Consider the following 8,464-nt stretch of genomic DNA (forward strand, 5'->3'; position numbering starts at 1 on the left):
GTTACATTTATTTTTAACCATAATTTTTAAAACTTTTTAAAAACGCGGGAAAATGTTTTTTCTTTAATATATATTAACTTTAATTTCAATTAATTTTAATTGTGAGGTGTTTATTTTTTATTACATGTGTTTAGTGTCTTTGTTTTTTTTTCCTCATTAATAGTAATGAGAACGCGTAGATATGGAGTTCTCATTGCTATTACTGAGAAAGCTGCGGAATACTGTACCTGTGGCTGAGCAGTCACACGTGACTGCACCTTCTGCGTGGGAACCTCGAGGCCGGGAGTGCGCTTCGCAGCGCGGGAAGAGAAGGTCTCCCCACCGGAATAGCAGGCTCCTCCCAGACCACCAGGTAAATTCGTAGAAATGTTGCAGGTTGGAGGCAATTGCCCGCGGGGAAGCCTCCAACCGCAATTTCAGCCCCAGCAAAGATTTTTTTTAACCTTATAACACAGTAAATGGAAGTTTGATGGAATTCTGTAACTTTTCATATTCTTTCAACTGACACGCCACCACCGAACGTCTGCAAACAAGGCTCGAGGGTTGGAGCGTCGACTGGTAGAATCGGTCCCGCGCCCGGACAAGGGCTCGGCTGCAAAAGAAGCCTGGGGGGGTGGTGGGGTGCTGTGGAAGGCGATCGGAAGGCATCAGAAGCCTGCACTATCCATCAAATGTTGTCTGGGGTGCGGGGGGCTCCCGATCACTGCGCCTGCTCAGACCTGTGGGGAGAGAGGACAAAGAACCTTGTCCTGTCTGCCTGCCGTTATGAGCTGCTTGCAAAGGTAAAATTTAAGCATGGGGGCAATACTGACAATTTGTGCAAGCCTTTTGCATCATGGTGCTGCAGAGGAGACAATTGATTCAACATCATCGCATGAGGAACCTCAGAGCCCATAGGGTGACGGGCAGGAGGCCTTACCCACGTCAGATAAATCAAGACAGGCATTTGTACCTGCACCTGAGTGATGCAGACTGTGCCAAAAGACCGTGAATACAACTTGTCGCACATTGTGACACGCAGCATAATAGGACCATTGGCATGTTGAAGCAGCATTTCCGATGCCTGGACCATTCCGGAGGCTACTTGCAATACCCCCTGTGATTGTCGGTCAGTTCACTATTGTGTACTGCATGCTGCATAACTTAGCCATCATGAGGCAGCAGCAGATGGTAATAGAAGACCCACCTGCGGTGAGAGTGGCTGATAATGTTGAGGAAGGTGCAGATGGAGGAGGACGAGGAAGCCATGCAACGACCTGAACCTGGAGCACGACGGTGGAGAAGGGCGGCCGTCATGCTCCTTTAACAATTGGTCAATCCTTGTGCCAGCAGCTTATCCGTGAACGCTTTGCTCCTGATGACTCAGCGGCAACTATTCCACATGTACCATGTTTACTGTTTGGACCTGTTCTGTAATGTGTGTTAATGGAATAAATAATGGAAATGATTCAGTTATAATTTAAAATATATTTCATTCAAAAGTTGAACAAGCATTTCTTTGTACTTAACTTTAATAAAAATATTCTTGTATCAAACTTTAATGTTTTCAGTTCAGATCACTTACAAACTTTAAGATCACTTACTAATTTTAAACTTGTAAATTTACATAACTTACTGTTGTTCTCAAATTAAAAGTTTTTTGTAACAATAATAACAACAACAGCAGCAAAGAAAGGCTGCATCCATCTCACCTCCACCTTATTCTAAGACCGTTCACCACACTTGGTCTTGGTGATTGCACCACCCCTGCCCGCTGGCAGTGGCGCAGTGTTTCTTGGGTGGTACCAAGCTCATTCTTTCTAATATCTCGGGTAATACGCACCTGTTGATTGGGGGAGGGGCGTGGGGGCAGGTGGCAATGTGGAGGGCCCGGCTTGGAACTCTTCAGAGACTGGTCTGGGGATTGGAGTGGGAGTGGAAGTTGATTCTCTGTCAATGGGCGTGGGGTCTGGGCGTGTTCCCTTATTGCAGCAGCTAACTCCAAAATTTCCTCCCTCATGTGCCCTGACAGAGTCTCAACTACCTCCAATATTCCCTCCCTCGTGTTCACCGACAGTGTCCCACCTACTTGTGACATGCCCTTCCTCATGTTCAAGAAAAGTGTGTCAACGACCTGCGACATTCCCGCCCTCATGTTCACTGACAGAGCATCAGCTACCTGAAACATTCCCTCCCTCATGTGCACTGACATGTTTTCAGCTGACTGAGATATTTCCTCCCTCATGTTCCCAGACAGTGTTTCTATTTCTCGTGACAGTGTTTTTACTTCTCCTGACAGTCTTGATACCTCATCACCTACCCCACTGATGGTGTCCAGGAGTGATCATGTAAGGTCAATGCTCTCCCCACTCATTGCCATCATGTGAACCACATCTATTAGATCCTGCACCTCAGGAGAGCGCAGTCAAGCTCTCCTTCCCCTTCTCACCCTGGGTGTGGCTCGCGGCATCCCAGTGGGATCCGCAGCCTCGGATGGTGGGGCTCTGGGTGTGCCTCACTGCACCCCACTGGAATCCCCAGTGTTGGACGGTGGAAAACCATGGAATGTCCCACCAACACACAAACCACTAGTCAGGGAAGGTCTGGCACCTCAATGGGCGGCACCTGCACATCCTCCAAAGTCAGTAAAACAATGGGGGCTTTATCAATCCCCTCCCACTCCCCCTCACCCCCATGTTCTTGGTCTGGAAGGTGGGATTGGAAGATGTTCTCCTCTTCAAACTCATCTGAATCTTCTTCTGCATCATCAGGGTTGGCCTCAAGTTCTGCAAAATATAACCGAACAGACAAATGGTTAGCAGCAGAGGAGGGGGCAGGGTGGGTGGCATGAGTCGGCTCACACAGCGCAGGCAGCTGGCTGATTTGAAGGACCACACTGTATCAACCGAAGCATAGCTGAGGGAGACATCCCCATGAACCAAAGCATATCGAGTCCGTGCCGTACTTAACATTTAGGAAAGCCACATTGTTGAATTTTCAGGACTTATCCTCTCCCTCGAGTGTGAGCCGAGTTTGTGCAGTGGTGGTTGCTTTTCTCCAGGCAGGACCCTTCAAAGCAGAAACCCTCTCTTCCAAGGGTTCAGTGGGTGCAGATTTGCCGGGCCTCCTCCTGTTCGAGTTCTTTTTCATTTGTTGTGTGCCACTTTCCTCTGCAAAGGTGAAAATATAACTTTTTAGAGAGGGTGTCTTTCAGCTGGGTGGGACATATACAGATGGTCACATTGGCAATTGCAATTCCATTGAAAAATGAAAATATTACTTACACTAACTACTTGACCAAGGTCCTGCCACTTTTTGCACTGGCCTCCAGACCTCAGGGTGGTCACCATTGCACAGTAATCTTGTGCAAGTTGGTTCCAACGTTTCTTCATTTCTTTGGGTGGAACTTTTATGTGACCTCCGCTGGTGTCCGGCTCCTGCCATCTGGCCTCAATCACAGTAACTTGTGCCTCCACTTCATCCTGTAAGAAATTCTTGGTCCTGGCACTGCGTTGCATCTTGTATTGCAGCTCCGATTTTTCAAATGATAATTACAGTTCTCACACAGCATTCAACGTTCTCACACACACAACTGGCTCTTTAAAAATGGCTGATTGCAGACCGGGAGCTGTACTGCGCATGCGTGCCAATAGGAATCATGTCAAAAACTTCCTTTTTTTAATGCGTATGCCCAGAAGGGGGCAGCATCGTTTTTTCTGCGCAGATCATTGGCTCCACCTCCCAAGGCTACTGGACAGGCTGCGGGATGCCAATTTTGAAAAATATAGTGGGGAAACTTGTCACATTTATTTTTGGAGTAGTCCTGGCCTAGAAAAACGGGCATAACACTGGCAATACGCCAAAAAACGGCTTTGGGCAAAATTAAGCCCAATGTTTCAGGTCTATGACCCTTCGTCAGAACTAGTGTTTTATGTAAAATTGATCATCAAGTTGCACTAAATGCCCAACTCATAGACTTGAGTTAATTAACCTGATGTAACTGAGGAATTTGTCTTTAACCCACTTCTCCCTGAGTTGTGTTACTTAGTTTATTAATATCGAGTTAATTTACTAGTCTGGATGTAGTGAGATACTGCAGAATGACGCATACTGTGACATCATGTGAAACGGCCGTAAGTTAGCATTAAAAAAATAAAACTTTCATTTAAGCTCTCTTTTGGAAAAAGTAATTAAAACGTATTGAATCACAATACATGTTTGAAGTAACTGGTTTTACAACAGGTTAAACCACACTGTGCTTATTGTGGAAATTATTTTTTGACCATTTTTGGTGGAAGCATAAACAACCATTAAATAGAAATGCAAGTATAAATAGCATTGCTTGCATTTCTCTGTTAAATTATGAATGTTTCTCTGCTGGTCATTAATTTGCTGGTCTGAATATTTAGTTTCTATTTTGCTGGTAAGAATTACGAGTAAATAATTGAGTAAAACCATGCAATACATAAAATGATTTTGTTTCAATTTACAAACAATCTATTAATGATTTGGCCGATTATATTATAAGACATACAATACTTGGTAATGAACCACCCATCTATATTATATAATTGAAGACAGGCAACTTAATCTAAAGAATAAGACCATGGGCTGCATCATTCAATTGGTCTGTTAGCCTCAATCCCCAAGTACAGTATAGGTAGAGTTCTTTAGCACTATTCAGCTGCAATTTGAGCTACCATTTCACTTTTTCTTGTTCTCTGCAAGTTTCAAAAATCATTGCCCATTTCAAGATAATTATTCAGAAATCTTCATGTTGACTGACCCACTTATGGGGTAATTGACTCTCACTATGTGCCAGAGGATCTCACCAAGCGTGTATTTGACCATGGCTAATTTTCCTCAATTGCATCTGATATGCATTCAGCATTCAGCAATTCAACCAATTAATATGAAATAAATTAACAACTCTTAATCCCAACATCAATGGCTGTATCTCCACAGGGATACACATGGTTCACGGGATCTTGGCCCATAAAATTATATGTGTTACACTACCAGTTCCCATGGAACTATGCAAGCATCCACTTGATTGAATATATTTTCTTGAAGAATCCTAATGGCCACTTTCTTGTAGTGAACATGCTGCTTATGTGAAGTCTAAAGTGATGGGGATGGGTAGTGAGGAGGAAAGAAAAATAAAGATTGGTGAGAAGTAGTGTCAGCTATAACTCAGTGGTTGCACTTTCACCTCAGAATCAGAGGTTGTGGGTTCAACTCCCATTCCAGGGACTTGAGCACATAATCCTTCAGTACAGTACTGAGGGAGTGCTGCATTGTAGGAGGTGCTGTCCTTTGGTTGAGACATGGAAGTAAAAGGTTCCATGGCACTAATTCAAAAAAGAGCAGGGGAGCTCTCCCTGGCTTATATTTATCCCTCAAACAACATCACTATCACATCTGGTCATTATCACATTGCTATTTGTGGGACCTTTCTGTGTTCACATTGGCTGCGGCTATCCTACTTTACAACAGTGACTATATTTTTTAAAGTACTTAATTGGCTGTAAAGCATTTTGGGACATCCGGAGTTCATGAAATGCGCTACATAAATGCGAATCTTTCAAGAAGTGAGAGAAACAAAGAATGAGAGAATAGAAACAGCAAGAAGAAAAGCAGTAAAGAGTCTGAGTAAACTGTAAGTAGGATGTCATTACACAGCAGATTAAAATTTTCCCATGATGCAAGTGACAAGGTCACAAAGAAAAGCATTGTTTCCCTATTTTGATGTATTCACTCTTGTAAACAGGAGAAATGCAGGTGAAAAAAATTAGATGTAGAGGAAAAGTCATGATATGGCAGCAATGAAACATTGCCATTCGATTTCAGAATATTCTTTGAGATAGACCAGTGTTTCTAAACATTTTTATCCTTCAATGGGAAAATTGTAGTCCTTGAGTCAAAATAAAAGATAAGATTAAAAATAGAAGCATTTGGCACTCACAGGGCAAATCTTAAAACAACAGGATACATTTAATGAAATTGAAGAGTTTGGGATTGTTAAATCTGGACACCAGAAGACTCGGGCAATATTTTTAAGAAAATGGATAAATTGAACCCTAATATGGTGTTTGAGATTGTTTTAAGAATCCAGAACTAGAAGATGAAAGAATACAGACACTTTAGATTTAACTATGTCATGTAGAGATTGTCGAACATGGTAAATGTGGAATAGAGACATAGAAACATAGAAAATAGGTGCAGGAGTAGGCCATTCGGCCCTTCAAGCCTGCACCACAAATCAATATGATCATGGCTGATCATGCAACTTCAGTACCCCATTCCTGCTTTCTCTCCATACCCCTTGATCCCTTTAGACGCAAGGGTCACATCTAACTCCCTTTTGAATATATCTAACGAACTGACCTCAACAACTTTCTGTGGTAGAGAATTCCACAGGTTCACAATTCTCTGAGTGAAGAAGTTTTTCCTCATCTCAGTCCTAAATGGCTTCCCCTGGTTCTGGACATCCCCAACATCGGGAACACTTCCTGCATCTAACCTGTCCAATCCCGTCAGAATTTTATACGTTTCTATGAGATCCCTTCTCATTCTTCTAAATTCCAGTGAATATAAGCCTAGTCGATCCAGTCTTTCTTCATACGTCAGTCCTGCCATCCCGGGAATCAGTCTGGTGAACCTTCGCTGCACTCCCTCAATAGCAAGAACATCCGTCCTCAGATTAGGAGACCAAAACTGAACACAATATTCAAGGTGTGGCCTCACCAAGGCCCTGTACAACTGCAGTAAGACCTCCCTGCTCCTATACGCGAACCCTCTCGCTATGAAGGCCAACATGCCATTTGCTGCTTTCACCGCTTGATGTACCTGCATGCCAGCTTTTAATGACTGATGTACCATGACACCCAGGTCTCATTGCACCTCCCCTTTTCCTAATCTGTCACCATTCCGATAATATTTTGCCTTCCTGTTTTTGTCACCAAAATGGATAACCTCACATTTATCTACATTATACTGCATCTGCGATGCATTTGCCCACTCACCTAACCTGTCCAAATCACCCTGCAGCCTCCTAGCATCCTCCTCACAGCTCACACTGCCACCCAGCTTAGTGTCATCTGCAAACTTGGAGATATTACATTCAATTCCTTCATCTAAATCATTAATGTATATTGTAAATAGCTGGGGTCCCAGCACTGAACCTTGCGGTACCCCACTAGTCACTGCCTGCCATTCTGAAAAGGACCCATTTATTCCCACTCTTTGCTTCCTGTCTGTCAACCAGTTCTCTATCCATGTCAATACATTACCCCCAATACCATGTGCTTTAATTTTGCAGACTAATCTCTTGTGTGGGACCTTGTCAAAAGCCTTTTGAAAGTCCAAATACACCACATCCACTGGTTCTCCCTTGTCCACTCTACTCGTTACATCCTCAAAAAATTCTAGAAGATTTGTTAAGCATGATTTCCCTTTCATAAATGGGGTGCTCAGGGAGGCAGTAGGGGCAGATAGTGTGGGAAAATGTACAGTTGAAATGGATAAATATTTGGGCGATTGACTGGTGTTAGTTATTGGGACTGCATTATTTTTTCTGATTCCTTATGTGTGAGTTTGTTCACAATATCTTCAAGGAAACAGAGATCACCAACAACTAGACCTCAGAAAATGTGTTTGTATCCTAATTTCATGGACAGCAGAAAGTATTTGCCACAATTACGAACTCATTGGAAAATAAAAATATTAGATTAATTTGAGTACAGATTCCAATCTGTTTTTTTTGGTTTCTGGCATTGATGTATGGCTTTTCTCATACTGCCTTTGTCCCCATACTGACATCAACTATATTCCTTTAGCGCAACATCTGGGATAGTCGAGGCCTGTTGTTCTTGACTGTGCAATGTATCATTCGATAAATCCTCAGGTGCTTCCTCAGTTTGGGCCTCACTGTAACAGAAGTGCGAGAACCAAGTTTCTTCCTCTCTTGGATGATGTAATTCACAGTGGGTTTACTCACATGAAGTCTGGAAGCTATTACATTCTGATACGCCGTTGATTAAGCATTGTTGTCACAATTAACAGGATACAAACTGGATTGGAACTTCACTTTACATTGGAGAAGCTTAAAACAATTGTTGCCACAGCTGTTCCTAACATGCAGGTTTTTAAGAATAATGTATGTGAGGGGGGGTGTTTTCTCAGAGCTTCAACCCAAGTGGTCAGCCTTAGCTCAGTGATAAGGTTATGGAGACACTTGAGCAAAGTATCAAGGTTGACATTTAAGTGCACTGCTGAAGGAGTGCTTCACTGTTGGAGGTGCCATGCTTCAGATGAGACGTTAAACTGAGGCCCTGTCTGCCCTCTCGGGTGGATGTGAAAGATCCTATGGCACAATTCGAATTAGAGCAGGGAAGTTCGCCCGGTATCCTGGCCAAAATTTATCTCTCAACCAACATCGCTAAAACAGATTAGACATGCACAGGCACCCCTTATCCCTTATCCT

This window comes from Pristiophorus japonicus, chromosome 2, assembly GCF_044704955.1.
Source record: "Pristiophorus japonicus isolate sPriJap1 chromosome 2, sPriJap1.hap1, whole genome shotgun sequence".
Taxonomy (NCBI): domain Eukaryota; kingdom Metazoa; phylum Chordata; class Chondrichthyes; family Pristiophoridae; genus Pristiophorus; species Pristiophorus japonicus.